We start from the raw sequence: 9,666 nt of genomic DNA on the forward strand, positions 1-9,666 counted from the left end.
GTCACAACTTTCCCCATCACAGTTTTGATATATCGCAGGTCAGCGTAAGGAATTAAATGGGAATTTTGGGGAGGGGTTTGCAGAAGTTGTGGATGATATGCAAAGGCCAGCAAATGACACAGGAGAAGTTTAGAAACTCAGGAATGCATAAACTATATGGATAGTATTATATAATATCAACATATTTTATCTTTTAATACCATAAAGGTACACAACTTTTTTTTTTAAGGCAATCGGGATTAAGTGGCTTGCCCAGGGTCACACAGCTAGTAAGTGTCAAGTGTTTGGTCTGAGATAGGACTTGAACTCAGGTCCTCCTGACTCCAGGGCTGGTGCTCTATCTACTGTGCCACCTAGCTGCCCCCACAATTTCTTTTTTAAAATTAAAATAAGGAAAAAGTTAAAGTTTGCAAAAAGAATGCAAAAGCCAGCAAATAACACACCAAGGCTAGAAATATAGAGATATCTTTAAAAGTTTAGTGACTCATAAATGCACAAAATGTGTGTTATGTATATTACCTGTACAGTATGTATTTTACTGTTTAATAACATAAATGGACAGCTATACAATTTTTTTAAAATTAAATTTGTGAAAGAACTACAATCCTATACATTAGTTTGGGGATGCCATGCTTGACATCTCGAGGCGATCTTGCAATGATCTCTGCATCTCTAATTTCTCCTGTCTTGTGTTGTTTAAACACCATGAACTGTATTAAAATCATGGGTCCCAAGCATAATGTCCCCAGTGGTTCAGGAAGTGCTTTTTTCATATAGTATTTTTACTTAACATTGACCTACATAGAGCCTATGACCAAATACTTAACCCAAATTTGACAATAAAGTACTGTAAACACCCCATGAAAGAAAAAGAAACATTTCAGACTTCTCTGATATGAAGGGAGGGCCAAAAATTTTTATATGGATTTTCCAGATCTTGGGGGTGTCATACCCCTAACCCCCTCAATGTGCAAGGGATAACTATATAGCGTGTTTGGTGGCCACAAAGGTACACCCTGGCACCATCTAGGCTGAACCAGGTTGAGGGTAACTGAAAGATCTCAGATCCTTCAGTGTGTTAGGGGGATGTCTACTCTAAGCATGTGAAGGCTTACCCTGGAGGAATGGGCTGATGAGAACAATTTGTTCCAACAGTCATGAAGTTGCCTGAAGCAGGCACTGTGGAGTACTTGTCAAGGTCATCTGCTGCATCCTGGGGTATTGCCAGTCATCCCAACTTTTGTCTTACCAGTGGACTTAGGTGATGCTGGAAGCGAGAGACAATACCACATTAGGTAATCTGATTTCTAATTGGAGGAAAGAGTAGGGACTTTCCAAACTGGGAGGAAGAGAGTAAACAGGTGCAATTCTCTGAATTCAGGGAAAGAGGTGTCTATAAACAATCAAAGGAACATGAAAACAATAAATGATTGATCAGTATGGGGGCAGTTTTCAGATAAGACCTATGGGTCTCTTGAGATATACAATTGTGAGAAAACTCTTTGCATCAGTCTTTGGATCTGACTGAGTTTCTGGTCAGTATAACCTACGTCCCTAGTTAAGGGTCTCTAAACAGCAGGTGGAGGTTGTCCAGCTTTCCAACCATGCAGAGCTAGGCTCAAACAAAACAATAAGATTTTCTCCCAGTTCCCATAATCGAATAAAGTTTTCTCACAGAACAGAATTTAGGACTAGACCCATAATTGAATAGAAAGGGAACTGGCCTAGCTCTAGAGCTATGTCACAAGATGGAGTCAGTGTGGTTCACTCAATTCTCACACATAACTGCTTGCTGTCCTAATCTCCTCAATTTCCTCAGTGGAAGCAGGCAAGTGAGTGTAAAGCCACCATTGAAGTTACCACATGAAGAAGGCTGAGTCATAATGACACCTTGAGTCCAGCTGGGATCAATTCTTTGGTAGCTGGGAAATAAAATTTGAAAATAGCACTTCTTGAACTTTACTTATTCATTTGCTTTCTAGAATTCAGTTCTTGAAGACTAACCCTTCCACCTCATCTCTTCCTGTCCTATCCCTCTTTAACTCTTTGCCTCTCCCCCTTCTTTTCCTATTTCATTCCATACCTCTTTTTTCTTATATCCTTTTATTTGATACTGTTCTCCTATTCCCTATCTTCTTTCCTTCCTTCTTCACTTTGTACTCTAGCACAGCACTTCTTAAACTATGGGTCACAACCTTCTTTGGGATCATGGAAAATTTGGCAACAGTAAAGGTTTCTGAACACACAATGATCAAAAATTAACCCAAAATCAAACACACAATGAATTCGAGGTGTTTCTGGCAGCGCTTGCCCCCATTACATCATGCAACTTCACTGCAGCCTCGGTTCTGAACACAAAGTATTCACACTTCGCACTGTACATGCCCTCAGGTCATGCAACCAAACTGAAAAGGAGTCTCCCATGGAAAAAGTTTAAGAAGCCCTGCTCCAGTATATGCTTTCCCTAGCTTCTCTTAATCTCTTGCTCTTCTCACTATCTGGCAGGATTTTTAAAAACTACTTTGTATGCTTGATTCTGGTCATGTAAACCCATTTATAGGGCAGCTGGGTGTTATAGTATATAAAGCACTGCACTTGGGATCAGGAAGACTCCTCTTCATGAGTTCAAATCCAGCCTCAGATACTTATTAGCTGTGACCCTGTGTGACCCAAGTCACTTAACCTTGTTTGCCTCAGTTTCCTCATCTAAAATGAGCTGGAGAAGAAAATGACAAACTGCCCCAGTATCTTTGCCAAGAAAACCCTCAAAAACGAGGACGTGAAGAGTTGGATACAAGTGAAACAACTGAACAACAACAAAAATAACAAACTCATTTATGTTGTGCTAAATATGTACTTTAACTCTTCCTGGAGTTAATGTGTGTAACATGCCTTCAGGCTTCCAAGGCAATAAGGGTGCTGGTAATAGATAACTGCTGGTCAGGAGGTAAATGTCCCCATGTTTCCTCCCCCTTTACCCCTACAGAATATCCCTTAACTCTATCTGGACACAGCCAGACTTTGACTGAGAAGCAATTCCCACCTTCCAGCCCCCATCTGAAGGGATGCTGAGGGCAGTTGAAGCCATGCAAATGGAGCAAGGAAATATTCATTCAAATAAGGTGTGTGGGCACCAGGAGGGAAAGGAACAAGGAAGGGGAAAAGCATTTTTAAGCACCTACTCTGTGCCAGACATTGTGCTAAGTGCTTTATGATGATCATCTCATTTGATCCTGGCTGAAACTCTTAGGGTCTTCCCCTCCCAGAATGATATTTTTGTGATGGTAAATTGAGCTATCTTTTATCTCAATTCTTATCTAGACCTTAGTCATTGAATAGGCATTGCCTCAGACAAACTGAGACCTGAGAAATACCTTAATTTAGAAAGGCCAAGGTCATCCACTGGACCCTGGGTCATCACCAGTCTGTCCTGCCACTGGACCACAACGATCCTGGAGGAGAGAGTGAGGCTGACAACTTTGCTCAGCTCTGCCTCACCTAAATCCAACTCACATAGGCAAGTCATGACATTACCTTCATGGTGTCATTGGTCCTTGGAGAACAAAGCATGAGCAATAACAACAATTTGACCACTGCTGGCATAAGTAGCTACACTGGGGCCTGAGAGGAGTGCTCTAGGGAACCGTAGAGGGAAAATACCATCCAGGAGATCTTCAGCACCATACAACAGGACTGGAGCTGTGTGATTGAACCAGAAATAAGAGACATGGAGCAGGTACTGAATCGCTAGACTTGTTTAGAATGCTGAAATCAGAGCTGTTTTCCTTCTCTCCCCAGGAGAGGCAGCTAGGTGTCAGGGTGAAGAGGATGCTGGACCTGGGGTTAAGAAGACCTGACCTCAAATCCAGCCTCCAATACTTACCAGCTGTGCAACCTGGGCAAGCAGCTTAGCCTTTATCTGCCTTAGTTTCCTCAGATGGAAACTAAGGCAGATAAGAAATAATAAAATAAAATAAGATAAAATGGAAACATCCTACTTCCCAGGATTGTTATGAAGATGAAACTGAGGTCCTTGGGGGTGGCTTGGGGGCAGCTGTGTGGTGTAGTGGATAGAGCACTGGCCCTGGAGTCAGGAGGACCTGAGTTCAAACTTGGCCTCAGATACATGAGACTTCCTAGCTGTGTGATCCTGGGCAAGGCACTTAGCCCCGATTGACTCACAAAAAAAAAAAAAAAGAAAGAAAGAAACTGAGGCCCAGAGAGGAGAAATGCTAAAAGGAAAGGAGAAGAAACCCAAATTAATATAGCCAGTAAGAGCTAAGACTCAAACTGAGGTGTTCTGATTCCAAATTCTGATAGAGTTCCATTCTGAAAATATTTAAACCCCAAATCACTCTGAAAAGAAGCTGGGTTTTTTTCATTTCCTTGGACAATTTCTCATTAGGACTCAAGTTTCTGGGTCTATTACTACTAATGTGACAGTTTCCCTTTATCCAGAAATATCACCAACCATCCTACTTCTCACATAAGTCATCATGCCATGTCATAGATGAGGATAACCTGTTTTCAGTGACTTGAAATTGTTTCTTTCTGAGACTTTGTCATGGTCAGGGGTCTTTTTTTGCCTTCGTTACTTCCTTTTTAAAAATAAAAAAAATCTCTTTTCTCTTTCTTTCACTTCCATTATAAAAAGAGGAACAACATACAACAAAACCATTGTAACAAATATGCACGGTCAAGCACAACAGATTCCCTCATTGGGCATGTCCAAAATGCATCTTGGTCCAATTTGGAGGAAATAGTATTATGTTACATCTAAGGTTCCTTCTAACTAAAAATATTATTGGCCCATCACTAGTTTAGGGACTAGAGCATAAAGAACCTAACTAGTAAGGAAACTAGGTTCTAGGTCAAAGGCCAAGTAAATCTTGATATTTTGAAATGCTATTCTGGTCAGCTTCCTCTTCATATAAATGTTTAATCACTCCAATACTAGAAGGAGTTATGATCCATCCCTTCCTTAAAAGCCGAATTAGACTTCAAAATCGGAACAGAGCAGCCATGAGTACCTGATATTCTCCTGGAAGCCAGACAGAATTTAAAGGTAAATGAGGCAGTCTCTGCTCTCTAGGAACTTATAAAAAGAACACAGTTTAGACAACGGAGCAACAAAATGCCCACAGGACCATCATCCCTCCCACCTTCAGTTAGGTCATCACAAGGTAATTGGCCTTCTGCCTTCTGTGCACATAACTAACTTGGTCTCATTTAATTTTGCTTTAGTTAATTCTACAGCCAGCTTTTCGATGGCAATTAATAGCAGCCAGGAAATGGTGAAGCAGGTGATGTTTTTACCTCCTCATTCCCTCTTATGAAGAATAGACTTGACTCCACGGAGGCTCTGGATTTATCTTGTTAGTGAGATTAGTTCCTCACAGCCCATAGTTCCTACATTACCAAATAATTGGGACTGATGATAGACCACCATGGTAATCAGAGCACCCCATTCTTCTCTCCTTCACTATTGCCCTCCTTTTTAGCAAGTCATAAACCCATCACCAAATCCTGCTGGCTATGCCAAATGTTCCAGATCAGGAGCATGCTGGTTCCAAGTATGGTACCAATATTTGGTGAAACTGAGTCAACAAGGTAGATGGCATAAAAATAAACAAAAAAGCCCACCTCTTTGACTAGACCAGAAGAGCAAGGACAGATGCAGTCCCCTAACATAGATATAGAATGCACTGATGAGGGCAGCTCTCCACGGCTCCTAGTTCCCTAAGGGCATCTTCCCAGGTTGATATCCCCAACAACAACAACAACAATAGCTAACATTTATATAGCACCTATTATGTGCCAGGCATTGAGCTAAGCACATTTCGAATATCTTATTTGAATTTCACAACAACCCTGGGAGGTGGGTACTATTATTACCCCCACTTTACAGATGAGGAAATTGAGGTAAACAGAGGTTAAGTGACTTGTCCAAAGTCACACAGCTAATGCCTAGGACCACATTTGAACTCAGGTTCTGCTGACTTCAGGCCTTGCAAACTATCCCACTTTACAGATGAGGAAATTGAGGTAAACAGAGGTTAAGTGACTTGTCCAAGGTCACACAGCTAATGCCTGGGACCACATCTGAACTCAGGTTCTGCTGACTTCAGGCCTTGCAAACTATCTACTGTATCACCTGCCCAAATGCCAGTGAAAAATCCTTTGGATCCAAAGAACAGTATTCATTTTTCAGTAATGCTTGTATGATCATCATATCTAGCTCAAAGATAGGACTTAGAATAATATTTAGCCAGTCAGTGAAGCAGAGAAAGTTCTATTGCCTAATTCGGAACTTGAGCAGGCTACCTATCTCTGAATAACAATATTCTGTTATAGTTCTACCTAAATCCTCATTCCAGATCTCTAAGTTGTATAACCATGATCAGGGTTCCCCCAGTAGATTGTATGCTCCTTGAAGGCAGGGATTATTTTTTGCCTCTTTTTGTATCTCAAGTACTTAGCCCAGTGCCTATTACAGAGTAGGCACTTAATAAATGTTTATTGACTGACTGACTGACTTCATATGTACCTTGAAAGTCTAACTGAGCCATGTACCTAGCTAGAGCCTCATCTACATACGGCTGAGGTAAAGAAACTAAATTCTGATCAGGGGCAAGGTAAATCTTGATACTCTGAAGAAATAGCTATACAAATGCTATTCTGGTCAGCTCCATCTTCACGCAAAATTATTCTATTACTAATCCATCCCTTTCTTACAAGTTACATTAGACATCAAAATCAGAATACTTTTAATGGAGCAATCATGAGTGTCTGATATTGTTCTGAGAGCTGGACAGAATTTAAAGGTAAACAAGGTAGTTTCTGCTCTCTAGGGACTTATAAAAAGATAGGGCTTAAGGTCTGAGGAGACCATGTGGCACTACTACAAAGAGAATATTAATGGGTCATAAGAAATGACAAGTAAGAAGTATTAAAGAAACTTGGGAAGACTTATATAAACTGATGCAAAGTGAGCTAAGCAGAACCAACAGAATGGTTTACATGATGACCACAGTAATGTAAACAGTAATTTCAAACTTGTTCTGCTCACATGATGCAGTTATGTGGTACAACAGATCAATCATACACTTGGAGTCAGAAAGACCGGAGTTTAAATCCTGCTTCAGACACTTATCAGCTTTGCGACGTTGGTCAGGTCACTAACTTCTTTCAACCTCAGTTCTCTCATCTGTAAAATGAGGATAATGATAGCACCTACATCACAGGTCTTTGTGACGATCACATAAGATAATGTATGTAAAATACCATGTAAATGCTGGCTATTACTAATTAATCATAGTACAATAGTCTTTTCTATAAAATACATATTTTGTATCTGTTTATCAGCTGTTTAAGTTGGCAATAAAGAAGTGCTCCAAGCAATAGAACCTCCAAATTCAGTACCAGAGACTTGGGAACCCTACACTTCTCCTCCTCCTGCATCTTCCTTGACATCCCCAGAACTTACAGCAGCAGAGGCAGCTTTGCACCTCCACCCATAGAGCTGCTGCTGTGGCCTCAATACCAAGCCAGGAAGAACAGAGAGAACAAAATGCAGAAGTCTTGGGTCATGGAGAGACGTTTCTCAGGGAATTTTTTCAAATCCACTAGTATAAAGGAAAATAACTTCAAAAGCTTTCAGAACTCTGATCAACAAAGTAAACAGTAATGATATCAGAAGACTGATGATGAAGCAGGTCTCCTGCCTCTTGGTGATAGACTGGGGATACAAAATGAGACATTTTCAGACATGACAAGTGTGGATTTTTTCTACTTTTTTTATTTTGTAAGAAAGGGCTTCTAAGAGGGAAGGAATGAATTAGTGTACAGCTCAGAAAAAAAACGAAAAAGAAAATGTGGCTTTTATGTACTTTATTTCCCAGTTACTTCTTCAGCTAAGCTATTGTCTCATTTATAGGCTTTTCTGTTTGTTTTTAGTTAGGGGTTTTTTTTAAGTCATTTTTCGCTTGTTTCAGATTTATTGTGACCCCATTTGGGGTTTTCTTGGAAAGATACTGGAGTGGTTCACCATTTCCTTCTTCAGCTTTTTTTTTTGGCCAGGCAATGGGGTTAAGTGACTTGCCCAGGGTCATACAACTAGTAAGTGTTATGTGTCTGAGGCCGGATTTGAATTCAGGTCCTCCTGACTCCAGGGCTGGTGCTCTATCCACTGCTCCACCTAGCTGCCCCCAACTTATTTTACAGATGAAGAAAACAGGGTTAAGTGACTTGCTCAGGATCACACAGCTAATAAGTGTCTAAGACTTGACTCGAACTTAGGTCTTCCTGACTCCAGACCTGGTACTCTATCCTCTATGCCACTTAGCTGCCTTTCTATCTGGTTATCAAGTCCTTATTTGTTTTTCTGTTTCAAATCTCTCTAATATTCTCTGAACTGATAACAGACTTGAGCATCATACTTTAATTTTCTTTGCAACACTGGTTACTTGGAATTTAGCCTCTTGGTAAATGCTACATTCCCGTTTTAAGAAGACGCCTGGGTCCATCATGAATCCACCCAGGCCTCAGTTGCGGCATGGAAGCAGCAGATGGTGCTAGAGAGCAAGGCAGGCTCAGTTTAGCCTGTGTAATGGGGGAGTGAGAAAACATAACTTTCATTCAGCAATCTCTTCCCTCAGCAGGGAGTGGCTTTCCTTCCCACCCGACAAAAATAGTGGCCATAAGTAAAAAAGGAAAATATGCTTACTCATGCTTCTCTCCTCACTGCTTTTACCAGCTCATGATTTATTTCTAGAAGTATATAAATCCAGAATTCACATGCCAGGCTTCTATAATCTAGTAAAATTCCCTTGCTTTGTCCTAATAGGTTCAAGCCCCCAGATAAGTCTGTACCAGCCAAACTTTACTCTCCCTAGAGTGGAAAGCACTATCTTTCTTATCCTCTCTCTAATATTTATAAGCTTCAGATAACAAACACCCACACAACTTAGCATTTCTGCATTCCAACAGGATTAAATAGTAAATAAATAAGATCAAAATTGAAAGCAACAGATACAGAACAGAAGCCACTATACCTCTCTTACTGGAAGAGGGAAAAGAGGCTTTGCTGGGCATTAAAATAGGTCTCTGACACATGCCTTCTTCCTGCTTGCATGTAATAGTTTATAAATCACTTTAAATACATTATTTCATTTGATCCTCACAACATTGAAATGTTATTTTCATTTTACACATGATGAAACTAAGGTTAAGAATAGTTAGATGGCTCCAGGGGAGTGCTGGAGCCAGCTCTAACCAGTCTATTGTTAAATGTTCAGGGTGAGCATTTATAGCTCAGAAAAAGACCATGGCTACAAATAAGGGCCTGATTTATTGTTTTGTTTATTTCTAGATGTAAGAAAATGTTGATAATGCAGATTAAATTTAAAAGTATGTGTATACACCGATCCCTGGCCTAGTTGTTGAGCATTTAACTAGAAACAACCTTTTACTGCTCTATACACACTACTTGAGTTCAGCAGAAGTGCAATAGAAGGCTCTGGGAATGAAGTCATCACCAGACTGGAGACTTGGTGACTGGAGGCTAATAATAGCAGAAGAGGAAGAGGAAGAAAAAGGAGAAGGAGAAGAAGGAGAACGTAGTGCTTTAAGATTTGCTTTTCACCTATTGTCTCATTTAAGCCCCAC

Source organism: Phascolarctos cinereus, unplaced genomic scaffold (assembly GCF_003287225.1).
Source record: "Phascolarctos cinereus isolate Bilbo 61053 unplaced genomic scaffold, phaCin_HiC Scaffold_5;HRSCAF=322, whole genome shotgun sequence".
NCBI classification, from domain to species: Eukaryota; Metazoa; Chordata; class Mammalia; order Diprotodontia; family Phascolarctidae; genus Phascolarctos; species Phascolarctos cinereus.